Genomic DNA, 12,914 nt, shown 5'->3' on the forward strand with positions numbered 1-12,914 from the left:
TCTCAATGACAATTCAGCTAGGAAAACTTTTGCTGAATTTCAATTTTGAAGATTAATAATTATTTTATGTTGATTTTTTTAACTCAATTGCATTTTCTGAGTACTAATTTATTAATTTAGTGAATTTCAAAATACTTCTAAGGCTATTTTTGGTATTCAGCAAACAAAAAACTTAGCTGAATTACTTCAAAATTACTAAAATATGAATTTTTTGCATATAACAGTGTTGAACATCTGTTATAATATGTATTCACTTAAAAAAATCTAGCTGAATTATATTCAGCTATAAAAAGTTTAGCTGAATTGCATTATTTAGGCTTAAAAATTAGCTGAATGTTGCTGAATAATCATAAAATGGTTATAACATACATTTTATAAATTTGTTGGTCTATAAAATAGGGTTTAATGGCTATTCAGCTAAGAAAAAATTTGCTGAATTTCAATTCTATGGATAAATAATCAGTTATTGTTAATGTTTCTACTTAATTCTGATACCATTTTGTCAATTTAATGAAATTCTCAGTAATTCTAAGCCTATTTTGTGTATTCAGCTAGGAAACGTATAGCTGAATTGCAATAAAAACACTCCAATATTGATTATAAATGCTCTATAACATTAAAATGGTCTTTAAAGGAGTATTCAACCATGAAAAAGTTAGCTGAATTATAATTTTCAATTAAAAACCTCGATTTTTGTTCAATTTTTCACTCAATTACAATTATTGCCTATTTTTGTCAATTCAGCAATCAAAACATGTAGCTGAATTGCAATTATAAGGTTTTTGTGTTATTTTTATGAACATTAAAGTACGAAAAATGTTCTAAAGTGTGTATTCAGCCAATAAAAATTATGCTGAATTTACATTTTTGGTGAAAAATTTAGCTGAATTAAATTTTTTAATGCTAAAATATCTATTTTTGTTCCAAAATCACGCAATAAATTTCTTTCTAATATTATTTTGTGAAGTTAAGCCCATTTTCGAGTATTCAGCATACAAACATGTAGCTGAATTGCAATAATAACAGTCCAAAATTAATTCTATAAGCTATATAGTATGAAAATCGTCTTTAAAGTTGTATTCAGCCATAAAAAAGTTAGCTGAATTAAAAATTTTTGTGAAAAAAAAACGATTTTTGTTCAATTTTCACTCAATTGCAATATTTCTAAGCCTATTTTGGTATTCAGCAAAGAAAACTTGTAGCTGAATTGTAATTATAAGGCGCCAGTGTAATTCTTGTGAACGTTACAGTATGGAAAATGTTCTTATTTGTGTATTCAGCAAAAAATATGTCGCTGAATTACAATAATAGCAATGAACATTTTTGCTGAATTAAATTTTTTTGTGAAAAATTTAGCTGAATTAAAGTTGTTGGTCCTAAAATATCTATTTTTTTTCCAATATCACTCAACTAATTTTTTTCTAATATTATTTTGTATATTTAAGCCTATTATGCGTATTCAGCAAACAAAACATGTAGCTGAATTGCAATAATAAAACTTTCTTATGAGTTCTAATAAATTTAAAATGTTAAAAAGGTCTTTAAAGGTCTATTCAGCCATGAAAAAGTTAGCTGAATTACAATTTTCATTTGAAAAACTCAATTTTTCTTCAAATTTCACTCACTTCCAATACTCTTAAGCCTTTTCTTGTATTCAGCAAGCAGAATGTGTAGCTGAATTGCAACCACGAGGCTCTATTGTGATTTTTATGGACGTTACAGTAAGGAAAATGTTCCTAATTCTGTATTCAGCTATAAAAAAGTTAACCGAATTAACATTTTTGTTGAAAAATTTAGCTGAATTAAATTTGTCAGCGCTAAAATATATATTTTTGTCTAATATCACTCAATTAATTTTTTGCCTAATATTATTTTGTTAATTTAAGCCTATTTTTGTATTCAGCAATGAAAGTCTGTAGCTGAATTGCAATAAAAAGGATCTAGTGTTATTTTTATGAACTTTAATATATAAAAAAGTGTTCTAAATTGTTTATTCAGCCATGAAAAATTTTGCTGAATTAACTTTGTTGGTGAACAATTTAGCTGAATTAAAATTTTTAGTGCTAAAATAACTATTTTTGTCCCAATATCACTAAATTAATTTTTTCTAATATTATTTTGTTAATTTAGTCCGTAATAATTAATTTACTAAATTTCGTGTATTCAGCAAACAAAACATGTAGCTGAATTGCAATAGTAACACTACGATTTGAATTCTCTAAGCACTATAATATTAAAAAGGTATTTAAAGTTGCATTCAGCCATGAAAAAGTTACCTGAATTACAATTTTCAGTTAAAAAAATACATTTTTCTTAAAATTTCCCTCAATCGCCATAATTTTAAATCTATTTTGGTATTCAGCAAAGAAAACATGTAGCTGAATTGCAGTAATAAAGTCCTACTATGATTTCTAAAAACTTTTCAGTATGAAAAATGTCTATAAATGCGTATTCTGTAATGAAAAATTTTGCTGAATTAAAGATTTTAGTTGAAAAAATTCAAAATTTGTAGCTGAATTGCAATAATAAGGCTCTATTATGATTCCGACGAAGTTTTCAGTGTGAAAAATGTCTATTTAGCATTGAAAAACTTTGCTGAATAAAATATTTTAGTTGAAAATATTCAAAACATGCGGCTGCATTACAATAATAAGGCTTTATTATGATTTCTATGAACTCTTCAGTGTGAAAATGTCTGTTCAGCAATGAAAAATTTTGCTGAATTAAACATTTTGGTTGAAAAAATGCTAAATCTGTAGCAGAATTGAAATAATAAGGCTCTATTATGATTTCTATGAACTTTTCACTGTGAAAAATGCCTATAAATGTATATTCAGCTATGAAAAAATTTGCTGAATTAAAGATTTTAGTTAAAAAAAATCAAAATTTGTCGCTGAATTGCAATAATAAGGCTCTATTATGATTCCTATGAACTTTTCAGTGTGAAAAATGTATATTCAGCAATGAAAAACTTTGCTGAATGAGACATTTTAGTTGAAAAAATTCAAAACATAAGGCTGCATTAAAATAATAAGGCTTTATTATGATTTCTATGAACTTTTCAGTGTGAAAAATGTCTGTTCAGCAATGAAAAATTTTGCTGAATAAAACATTTTAGTTGAAATAATTCAAAATCTGTAGCTAAATTGAAATAATAAGGCTCTATTATGATTCCTATGAACTTTTCGGTGTGAAAAATATCTATAAATGCGTATTCAGCAATGAAAAATTTTGCTGAATTAAAGATTTTAGTTGAAAAAAATCAAAATTTGTAGCTGAATTGCAATAATAAGCCTCTATTATGATTCCTATGAACTTTTCAGTGTGAAGAACGTCTATTCAGCAATGAACAACTTTGCTGAATAAAACATTTTAGTTGAAAAAATTCAAAACAGGAGGCAGCATTACAATAATAAGGCTTTATTATGATTCCTATGAACTTTCCAGTGTGAAAAATGTCTGTTCAGCAATGAAAAATGTTGCTGAATTAAACATTTTGGTTGAGAAAATTCAAAATCTGTAGCTGAATTGAAATAATAAGGCTCTATTATAATTTCTATGAACTTTTCAGTGTGAAATATGACTATAAATGCGTATTCAGCAATGAACAATTTTGCTAAATTAAACATTTTAGTTGAAATAATTCAAAATCTGTAGCTAAATTGAAATAATAAGGCTCTATTATGATTCCTATGAACTTTTCGGTGTGAAAAATATCTATAAAAGCGTATTCAGCAATGGAAAATTTTGCTGAATTAAAGATTTTAGTTGAAAAAAAATCAAAAGTTGTAGCTGAATTGCAATAATAAGACTCTATTATGATTCCTATGAACTTTTCAGTGTGAAAAATGTCTATTCAGCAATGAAAAATTATGCTGAATTAACAATTTTGGTTAAAATAATTCAAAATCTGTAGCTGAATTGAAATAATAAGGCTCTATTATAATGTCTATGAATTTTTCAGTGTGAAAAATGACTATAAATGCGTATTCAGCAATGAACAATTTTGCTGAATTAAAGATTTTAGTTGAAAAAATTCAAAATTTGTAGATGAATTGCAATAATAAGGCTCTATTATGATTCCTATGAACTTTACAGTGTGAAAAATATCTATTCAGCAATGAAAAATTTTGCTGAATTTAAGATTTTAATTGAAAAAATTCAAAATTTGTAGATGAATTGCAATAATAAGACTCTATTATGATTTCTATGAACTTATCAGTGTGAAAAATGTCTATAAAAGCGTATTCAGCAATGAAAAATTTTGCTGAATTAAAGATTTTAGTTGAAAAAATTCAAAACATGATGCTGCATTACAATAATATGGCTCTATTATGATTCCTATGAACTTTTCAGTGTGAAAAATGTCTATTCAGCAATGAAAAACTTTGCTGAATAAAACATTTTGGTTGAAAATATTCAAAACATGCGGCTGCATTACAATAATAAGGCTTTATTATGATTTCTATGAACTCTTCAGTGTGAAAAATGTCTGTTCAGCAATGAAAAATTTTGCTGAATTAAACATTTTGGTTGAAAAAATGCTAGATCTGTAGCTGAATTGCAATAATAAGGCTCTACTATGATTTCTATGAACTTTTCACTATGAAAAATGCCTATAAATCTATATTCAGCAATGAAAAATGTTGCTGAATTAAAAATTTTAGTTGAAAAAATTTAAAATTTGTAGCTGAATTGTTATAATAAGACTCTATTATGATTCCTATGAACTTTACAGTGTGAAAAATGTCTATTCAGCAATGAAAAACTTTGCTGAATAAAACATTTTAGTTGAAAAAATCAAAATTTGTAGCTGAATTGCAATAATAAGGCTCTATTATGACTCCTATGAACTTTTCAGTGTGAAAAATGTCTGTTCAGCAATGAAAAATTTTGCTGAATTAAACATTTTGGTTAAAATAATTCAAAATCTGTAGCTGAATTGCAATAATAAGGCTCTATTATGATTCCTATGAACTTTTCACTATGAAAAATGCCTAAAAATGCGTAATCAGCAATGAAAAAATTTGCTGAATTAACGATTTTAGTTGAAAAAATTCAAAATTTGTGGCTGAATTGTAATAATAAGGCTCTATTATGATTCCTATGAACTTTTCACTATGAAAAATGTCTATAAATGCGTATTCTGCAATGAAAAATCTTGCTGAATTAAACATTTTGATTGAAATAATTCAAAATCTGTAGCTGAATTGAAATAATAAGGCTCTATTATGATTTCTATGAACTTTTCAGTGTGAAAAATTTCTATAAATGCGTATTCAGCAATGAAAAACTTTGCTGAATTAAACATTTTGGTTGAAAAAATTCAAAACATGCGGCTGCATTACAATAATAAGCCTCTATTATGATTCCTATGAACTCTTCTATGTGAAAAATATCTGTTCAGCAATGAAAACATTTGCTGAATTAAACATTTTGGTTGAAAAAATGCTAAATCTGTAGCTGAATTACATCAAAAAAGCACTAGTATTTCTGTTATGAACTTTACAGCATGAAAAGTGTTCTTAAAAGTTAGCTGAATTACTATTTTTAGTTACAAAAATCCAATATTTTGTTCCAAATTTCCTTCAATACTTAACTTTCTAATATTATTTTGTGAAAAAAATAATAATAAATCAATTCTTTTTACCTTTTTGTAAGTAGTAACAATAGTTATGGATGTGGTGGGGTGGGGTTCAAAATTCAGCTGTTATTGATGTCTGCTGTCTGATGTTTGATTAGTTGCTGTTGTTGTTGTGGTTTTCGATGGGTAATTGTTGTTGTTGTTCTTGTTGCAAAAAAAACTATATCACGATCAATTTTTATTTGTGGGGTTTTGTTATTGGAGGGAATAAATGGGGTCTCAATAATTGTTGTTGTTGTTGGGTTTGTCGTTGTTTCTTCTTGTTGTTGTTGTTACGATTTCGAATATTTCAAGAGCAATGAAATGTATTTGTTTCGTATTTGGTTTGTTGTTGTTGCTTTTATTTTATATGCCTTTATTGGCGCTGACTGAGTGATGACGATGACGACGAATGTTTGTTTGTGGAGATGGGTTTTTGGCACTTATTTACTGTTTGTTGTTGTTATTTTTGTTTCATTTATTTAGGTTGTGAAGTGTCACGCTGGTTTTTTTGGTTTTTATTTTTGCTTTGCTTAGCCTGTTGCCAATTTCAAATACACATGGAGGAGAAAACCGAAAACGAATAAAATTAACTTTTTTCTTGATTTTTTTTTAAATTTTCTTTAATGGGATTTTATTCAGCACTCTATAATTTTTTTTTCAATATTTTTTTAATTTAAAATTTTTTGACGTTGTTTTGTAGGAATTTTATTATTATTTTTTTTTTTTTGGCGCGCTGTAATTGTATTAAAGTTTATATTTTTTCATTAATAATTTTGTTTATTTAAATTAAAATAAGTATTTAATTTTATATTTTTATTTGGGATTTTCCCTTTTCTTCTTTATTTTTGATTACAAACTAAATGGAGACAAGCTTGTTGCTTTAACTGTTGTTATTTGACTAATGACAAGTGGGGAAAAACACGCGAAGTTTAATTTTTTGGCCTCCCTACAGAGAGAGGGAGAGAGAGAGAGAGCAGTGAACAACTGTTTTTTTTATTTTTTACAAGTTGACATCGACTCTCAATTTCTCTAATGTGGTTTCTCTTGGTTTTGTTTACGTTAAGTAAACAGAATGTAACGTTACTGTAACGTAACCGTAAAGTAAATAAATGTAATAATCACTTAAAACCCCATATTTACGGAAAACAATTAAATGAAATGGTTTATATGTAATTGAAGGTGCGAGTAGCTTTGAAACTTGCCTGAAATTCCTACGATATACATACATACTTTCTGACTTCCCTGGTAGGACACTTCACGCGAACGCAGATTATACGTTCGTTCGTTCCTTACGAATTGTTTTTAAGTCATATCAGAAACTCTTTTAGACATGATATCTCTCGAGTCATTACGATCAAACCTGACAGAGCAATCTTCGAGCATCCCAAGCTTACGAAGAAGTGGATTATAAATTACATGTCCAAACGCAAGTCCCACAGCTGAGTTTTTTTTTTTGAGGAACGCATAGATCTACATATGCTAGAGGGAGACTCGTACCAATTGCTCTGATCAGGCTTAACGTAAGCTTTTATCGTAGCCAAAACAGAACGATTAAACCTCTGTGAGACGTTAAATGTATACATGTGACTAACAGCATATCTCTTAAGCAGCTGAACATGCTCGCCATTCGCATGTTCAGTTCGTCATATAGGTAGATATCCATCCACAAGGTCAGGCATCTGATAGATACTTTTAGCGCTCAAAATTATGACGGTATTCATCAGCCTGAAAATGAGCGGCCTGAGGATCTACAAATAAAAACCTGATTCATCGTCTATAGCAGACAAGTTTAGGAAACATAAAGAAGAGAAGTCCTCAGTATTGGCTCTAGAAGGAAGTATAGGGGACTATGTTTAAACTATCACGACTATGTTGGATATGAGTCACTTCAATGACCTATGGTTGGTGATTGTAATGAACACATGCTATTCGACATGGGGCTAAACTTTTTTAGCACTTAACTTTGCCGCTAAACATTTCTGTTCGGTAACGGATTTATTAGGTTGGTCAGCTTTAGAAATTACACACTCTACAGTGCATACACCTGCAACTTCGACAGTTTTTGCTGCAAAAAAATTAGAAATTTGAAGCTTTTCTCAGAATAGCACGTCTATTTGCGGCCGAAAGTAAAATTTTTGTTCGATCTGTCGTATTTTTCCGTAGGCTGTTTGGACGCCTTCAGTGGTTTTCTATAGATTAGAAGGCGCCTTCTAGTTTCTCCTATAGACAAGAAAATTAATGTGTCTTATATCTACCAGAAGAGGCCTTCAGCGATCTTATATACATTTGAAGATGCCTTCAGGGGTCTTCTATAAAATAAAATTAGTTTTCAGTCTTCTGTATAATAGAGGAAACCCCCAGATGCTCTTCGACATATGGTCTAAACTTTTTTAACACTTAACTTTACCGCTAAACATTCCTGTTCGGTAACGGATTTATTAGGTTGGACTTTGTTGAGTTTCCTCGACATAAAGGCGAAGCTCTTCACTCTCCGCTTTTATCTGCACCAATACGCTTCCAATATCTGTTTTACTACCATGGCAGTGTATATAAAAAGCTATGATATAAGTGAAAATTTGTACCCCTGCAGTTTCAAAGGCCACCGAGCCAGCCTAGTACTTAGACCAGTCTGGGACATGAGCCACCACTTCAATGACGCATGGTCAGTGATGATAGTGAACTCATGCCCTTCGACATATGGTCTCATTTTTTAAGTTTACTGCTAAGCACTCCTGTTCGGTAACCGATTAATTACGTTGGACTTTGTTGAATTGCCTCCACATAAAGGCGATAGGAACCTCTTCACCCTCTACTTATACCATGGTAGCAACAACTGTTTTACTAACATTGCAGTGTATATAAAAATTTTTGGGCTTCTTCGGTCAATACAAATTTCTTTCTAAATTTCAATAAATCCGTCATAGGCGTGGCAACAGAAATATAGCCTCTAATAAACTTGTTATAGCATCCTGTCATTCCTAAAAGCCTGCGTATCTGCTTTACCGATCTTGGGGGAGGACACTCAACAATGGCGGAAACTTTTTCCGGACCGGTTCGAATCTGGAACACAAAAGTTGCTGCACCAAGGAAAAAGAGGAGTTTATATAAATGCTATGATGTAAGTGAAAATTTGTAGCATTGCAGTTTCAAAGGCCACCGAGCCAGCCTTGTACTTAGATCTGTCTGGGACATGATCCTCTTTAATGACGCATGGTCAGTGATAATAGTGAACTCATGCCCTTCGACATATGGTCTAAACTTTTTAACATTTAACTTTGCTGCTAAGCATTCCTGTTCGGTAACCGATTAATTACGTTGGCCTTTGTGGAATTTCCTCGACATAAAGGCGATAGGAACCTCTTCACCCTCCACTTTTACCTGTAGCAACAACTGTTTTACTAACATCGTCGTCTATATAAAAAGCCTGCGAGAAATTGGGGCTGTGTAAAACAAAGGCTGACTTCATGTGTACCTTCAAAAGATTTTTGGGCTTCTTCGGTCCATGCAAATTTCTTTTTAACTTTCAATAAATCCGTCATAGGCGTGGCAACAGAAGTATAGTCCATAATAAACTTGCTATAGCATCGTGTCATTCCTAAAAGCCTGCGTATCTGCTTCACCGAACTTGGGGGAGGAAACTCAGCAATGGCGGAAACTTTTTCCTGAACGGTTCAAATCACCCCATTACCAACCATATGTCTGGGATACAAAATGCCACTTGGCACTTCAATCACGACTTTCTTGTGTTTGGAAGGTTGCAGTGCAAATTATTAGGCATTTGTGGGGTAAATAAAGCGTGATTCACTTCGTGGTTCCCTGTGTTTTTTTTTACGAACATGCCCAGAAATTTCAAATTATATGGTGAACATTTTTTTTATAATTCGAAAGAACATTTTTTGGCATGTATTTTTTGAAAAATATGTCTTTCAAATTTTTAGCGCGGCTACGTTTCAGATGATCCGTCCGTTGAGTCCAGTTTTCGATGACTCATTCGTGCATTTCGACTGGTAACTGGCGAATGACAAGCGTGATGTATTGCTCCAAGGCCTGCATGGAAACGGGTTTGTCCTCATGAACTTTACACTTTACATACCCCTATAGAAAACCGTGCAACGGTGTGATATCACTCTTGGCGGCCATTCAAACGGCCCAAAATGTGAAATTATCTGCTCGCCGAAGTATTCCCTTAATAAATCCATTGATTAATGCTGATGTCTGAGAAATGAAGCCATTTTATTGAAACCCAATATAACCGAAAACACGAGCTTAAATTCCAGGCATCAAAGAGTCGGTTATCATGGCTGTCACCTGTCGCAAGATAGATGGACTCAAAGGCCATTTATGTTTTTGATAATGTCTTTAAAGGATAGATATGTCGTAGGATAGATGGTTCAAATGCCATTATGGACCAAGTTCTTGTATTGCATCGATATGAACATTTTAATTGTCGTACAGAAGCGTAAGCTTTTCAAACTAGCCAATCCCAAACATTTTCAATCACATTAAGGTCAGGGGGGAATAAGAAGGCCAACCCAATTGCTTGACATTTTGGCTACGAATCTTCTACCCTTGCCGTGCCGTGTGACTTGGGGCATTGTCGTGTTGTAATGTCCATTTCTTTGGTCCCAAAAATATTTCTGTATTGCCGATAATCCAGTTGGAGCACTTTTTATAGCAATTTTTCATACTTTGAGGCGGACAAAAACTGCAACTCGATTGTTCTATAGTATGAGATCGCCGCCATACCAAACACAACCCACTCTATTATGCGATCCAAAAAATAATGTAGTTCTATTACAATATCGTAAAAAATAAAATTAAGGGCGTCATTTAGAACTATGCCAATTTCGAGGCCTATCTCTTTGCGTGAATTTTTAATTGGTGGCTTTTTCTTAAGTTTTAGTCGCTTTAAGTGCTCAGCTTTAGAAATTACACTCTCAGCAGGGAAAGTGAAAATTCTGCGAAAAGTGGAAATTTGAAACTTGTCTCAGAATAGCACTTCTCCTTCGTATTTTTCCGTAGTTTGATTATTCATAAAATTAAACACTAAGTACCAGTTTCGACACTTTCAGGGGTCTTCTATAGAAAAAGTATGCCTTCAGGGATCTTCTATAAAATAGAGCACACATTCTATGAACGAGAAGAGGCCTGAAGGGGTCTTCTATACACTAGAAGAGGCCCGAAGGGGTCTTCTATATACTAGAATACTGTTGTGCTTCTCGAATATCTTGAAAATAATAATTACAAATGTCTGGTACTTCGAGGCCTATCATGTTGCATGAATCGTTCGTAGGAGGGGTTTCTTATGTTTTTGTCGCTTCAAGTGGTCAGCTTTAGAAATTACACACTCTGCAGTGCATACACCTGAAACTTCGACAGTTTCTGCTGCAAACAAATTGGAAATTTGAAGCTTTTCCCAGAATAGCACGTCTATTTGCGGCCAAAAGTACAATTTGTGTTCGATCTGTCGTATTTTTCCGTAGGCTGTTTGGACGCCTTCAGGAGTCTTCTATAGATCACATGACGCCTTCTAGGTTCTCCTAGAGACAAGAAAAGTCCTACAGGATTTTCTATAGCAAAATATGCCTCCAGGGATTTTTCTATAAAATACAGGGTTCTTGTATAGACTAGAAGAGGCCTTCAGGGGTCTTCTATACATTAGAAGAGGCCAGAACAGGGTCTTCTATATACTAGAATACTGTTGTGCTTCTCGAATATCTTATAAATAACAATTACAAATGTCTGGTACTTCGAAATTACGAGGCCTATCATTTTCCATGAAGAGTTCATAGGTGGGGTTTCTTATATTTGTGTTGCTTCAAGTGGTAAGCTTTAGAAATTACAGACTCTGCCAAAATCGGTGCTGCAAACAATTTAAAATTTGAAGCCTTTCTCAGAATAGCACGTCTATTTGGGGTCGGAAGTAAAATTTTTGTTCGATCTGTCGTATTTCTCCGTAGGCGGCTTCTACGCCTTCAGGGCCTCCTATAGACAGGAAAAGTCCTACAGAATTCTTCTATAGAAAAATATGCCTCCAGGGATTTTCTATAAAATAGAGACGAATTAAGTTGTCTTCTATCTACTAGAAGACGCCTTCAGGGATCTTCTATCTACTAGAAGACGCCTTCAGGGATCTTCTATATACCTTACGATGCCTTCAGGGGTCTTCTATAAAATAAAATTAGTTTTCAGTCTTTTGTATAATAGATGAAACCCTCAGATGTATTGTTTAGAAAAGAGGAAAACTATAAAATAGTTCCATAAAAGGCACCATATGGAAATTATGGTCCATTCATTTTGTACATATTATTTTTTTCACTATTTAGTTTCCATAACATTACAAAAACCATCTTCATTTATTATTTTCATTATTTTTACTGGATTCTTCATACATTATCACTCTTATGCACGTTTCTTCATATTAAACACGGAATATAACGGCAAATTAATCAAATAATGTGTTATGGTTACGTTACAGTTACGTTATGATACACATCCACAATATGCAACACTCTCTCTCACACACACTCTCTTCTTTTATAAAACAAACGAGCAACCGAACGACCAAACAACGTTTGGTTTTATTCAATACTATCGGGATTTTTTTCTATCGTGTTGGGGTGAATAGACGACCGACAGACGGAAGCAAAACTATGGAATAATACAAAAAATTAGGACGCATTTGGGAGAAAAAGGAAAAGGAGATAGTTACACGAAACGTTAAAAAGCAATTAGGTGTTTTTATAATTTTAAATATTTTTTTGTTTTATAATTAATAATTACACTTTCTCTAAACACACACTTTCAATTTCTATTTCCAAGGTTAATTTTTAAATTTTAATTTTGTTTCATCTTTTATATAGAATCGAATTCTTAATAAACTGTCCGTGAGAACAAACCACTGATTGTTTCGCGAAAAATAGACTGAGGCAGAGGATGATAGCGTTTCTCAAACACAAAACAATTTTGACAGTTGTTGTGTGAGAGAAACGGACAGCTGTTCAATTAAAATAACAGTGCTATCAATTTAGCGGTATTTTTAACAAACAAAAACTAACAGGAAGTCGTTAGGGGCGTTCACACAGGGTTAAATGTTGTGTAAACGAATAAAGGTGACTAAAAACGTGATTTCTATTTTGTTTGTGTTTTGAAACGCGAAAGGATTTTCTCAAAGACTTTTAACTAACGAAATGAGAAAATATGCCTGTTCGATAACTTCGCAAGGAAAAAGTATTTGCAAGTTCTTGCAAGTACTTCCAACTACTTCTCTTTTACTGAACAAGTTTGT

General features: G+C 32.0%; 1 protein-coding gene across 24 annotated transcripts in view; it reads right to left on the bottom strand.

Annotated features, from left to right (window-relative positions):
* Prestin (solute carrier family 26 member prestin) overlaps positions 1-12,609 on the bottom strand; it is a 74,130-nt gene extending 61,521 nt beyond the window's left edge. For 2 of the 24 annotated variants that reach the window (XM_073986501.1, XM_073986498.1), the window contains exons 1-2: positions 12,410-12,552; positions 5,651-6,359 (exon numbers count right to left, since the gene is read on the bottom strand). The gene's annotated coding sequence lies outside the window, so the exon portion shown is untranslated. Of the gene's footprint in view, positions 1-5,650; positions 6,360-6,479; positions 6,525-12,338 lie in introns of those variants that run through there. The other 22 variants (XM_073986502.1, XM_073986514.1, XM_073986503.1 and 19 more) reach the window with 22 other exon arrangements.
* Positions 12,610-12,914: the final 305 nt, after the last annotated feature.

The sequence above is a fragment of the Musca autumnalis genome, unplaced genomic scaffold (assembly GCF_047663935.1).
Source record: "Musca autumnalis isolate F117 unplaced genomic scaffold, ASM4766393v1 scaffold_4, whole genome shotgun sequence".
Taxonomy (NCBI): domain Eukaryota; kingdom Metazoa; phylum Arthropoda; class Insecta; order Diptera; family Muscidae; genus Musca; species Musca autumnalis.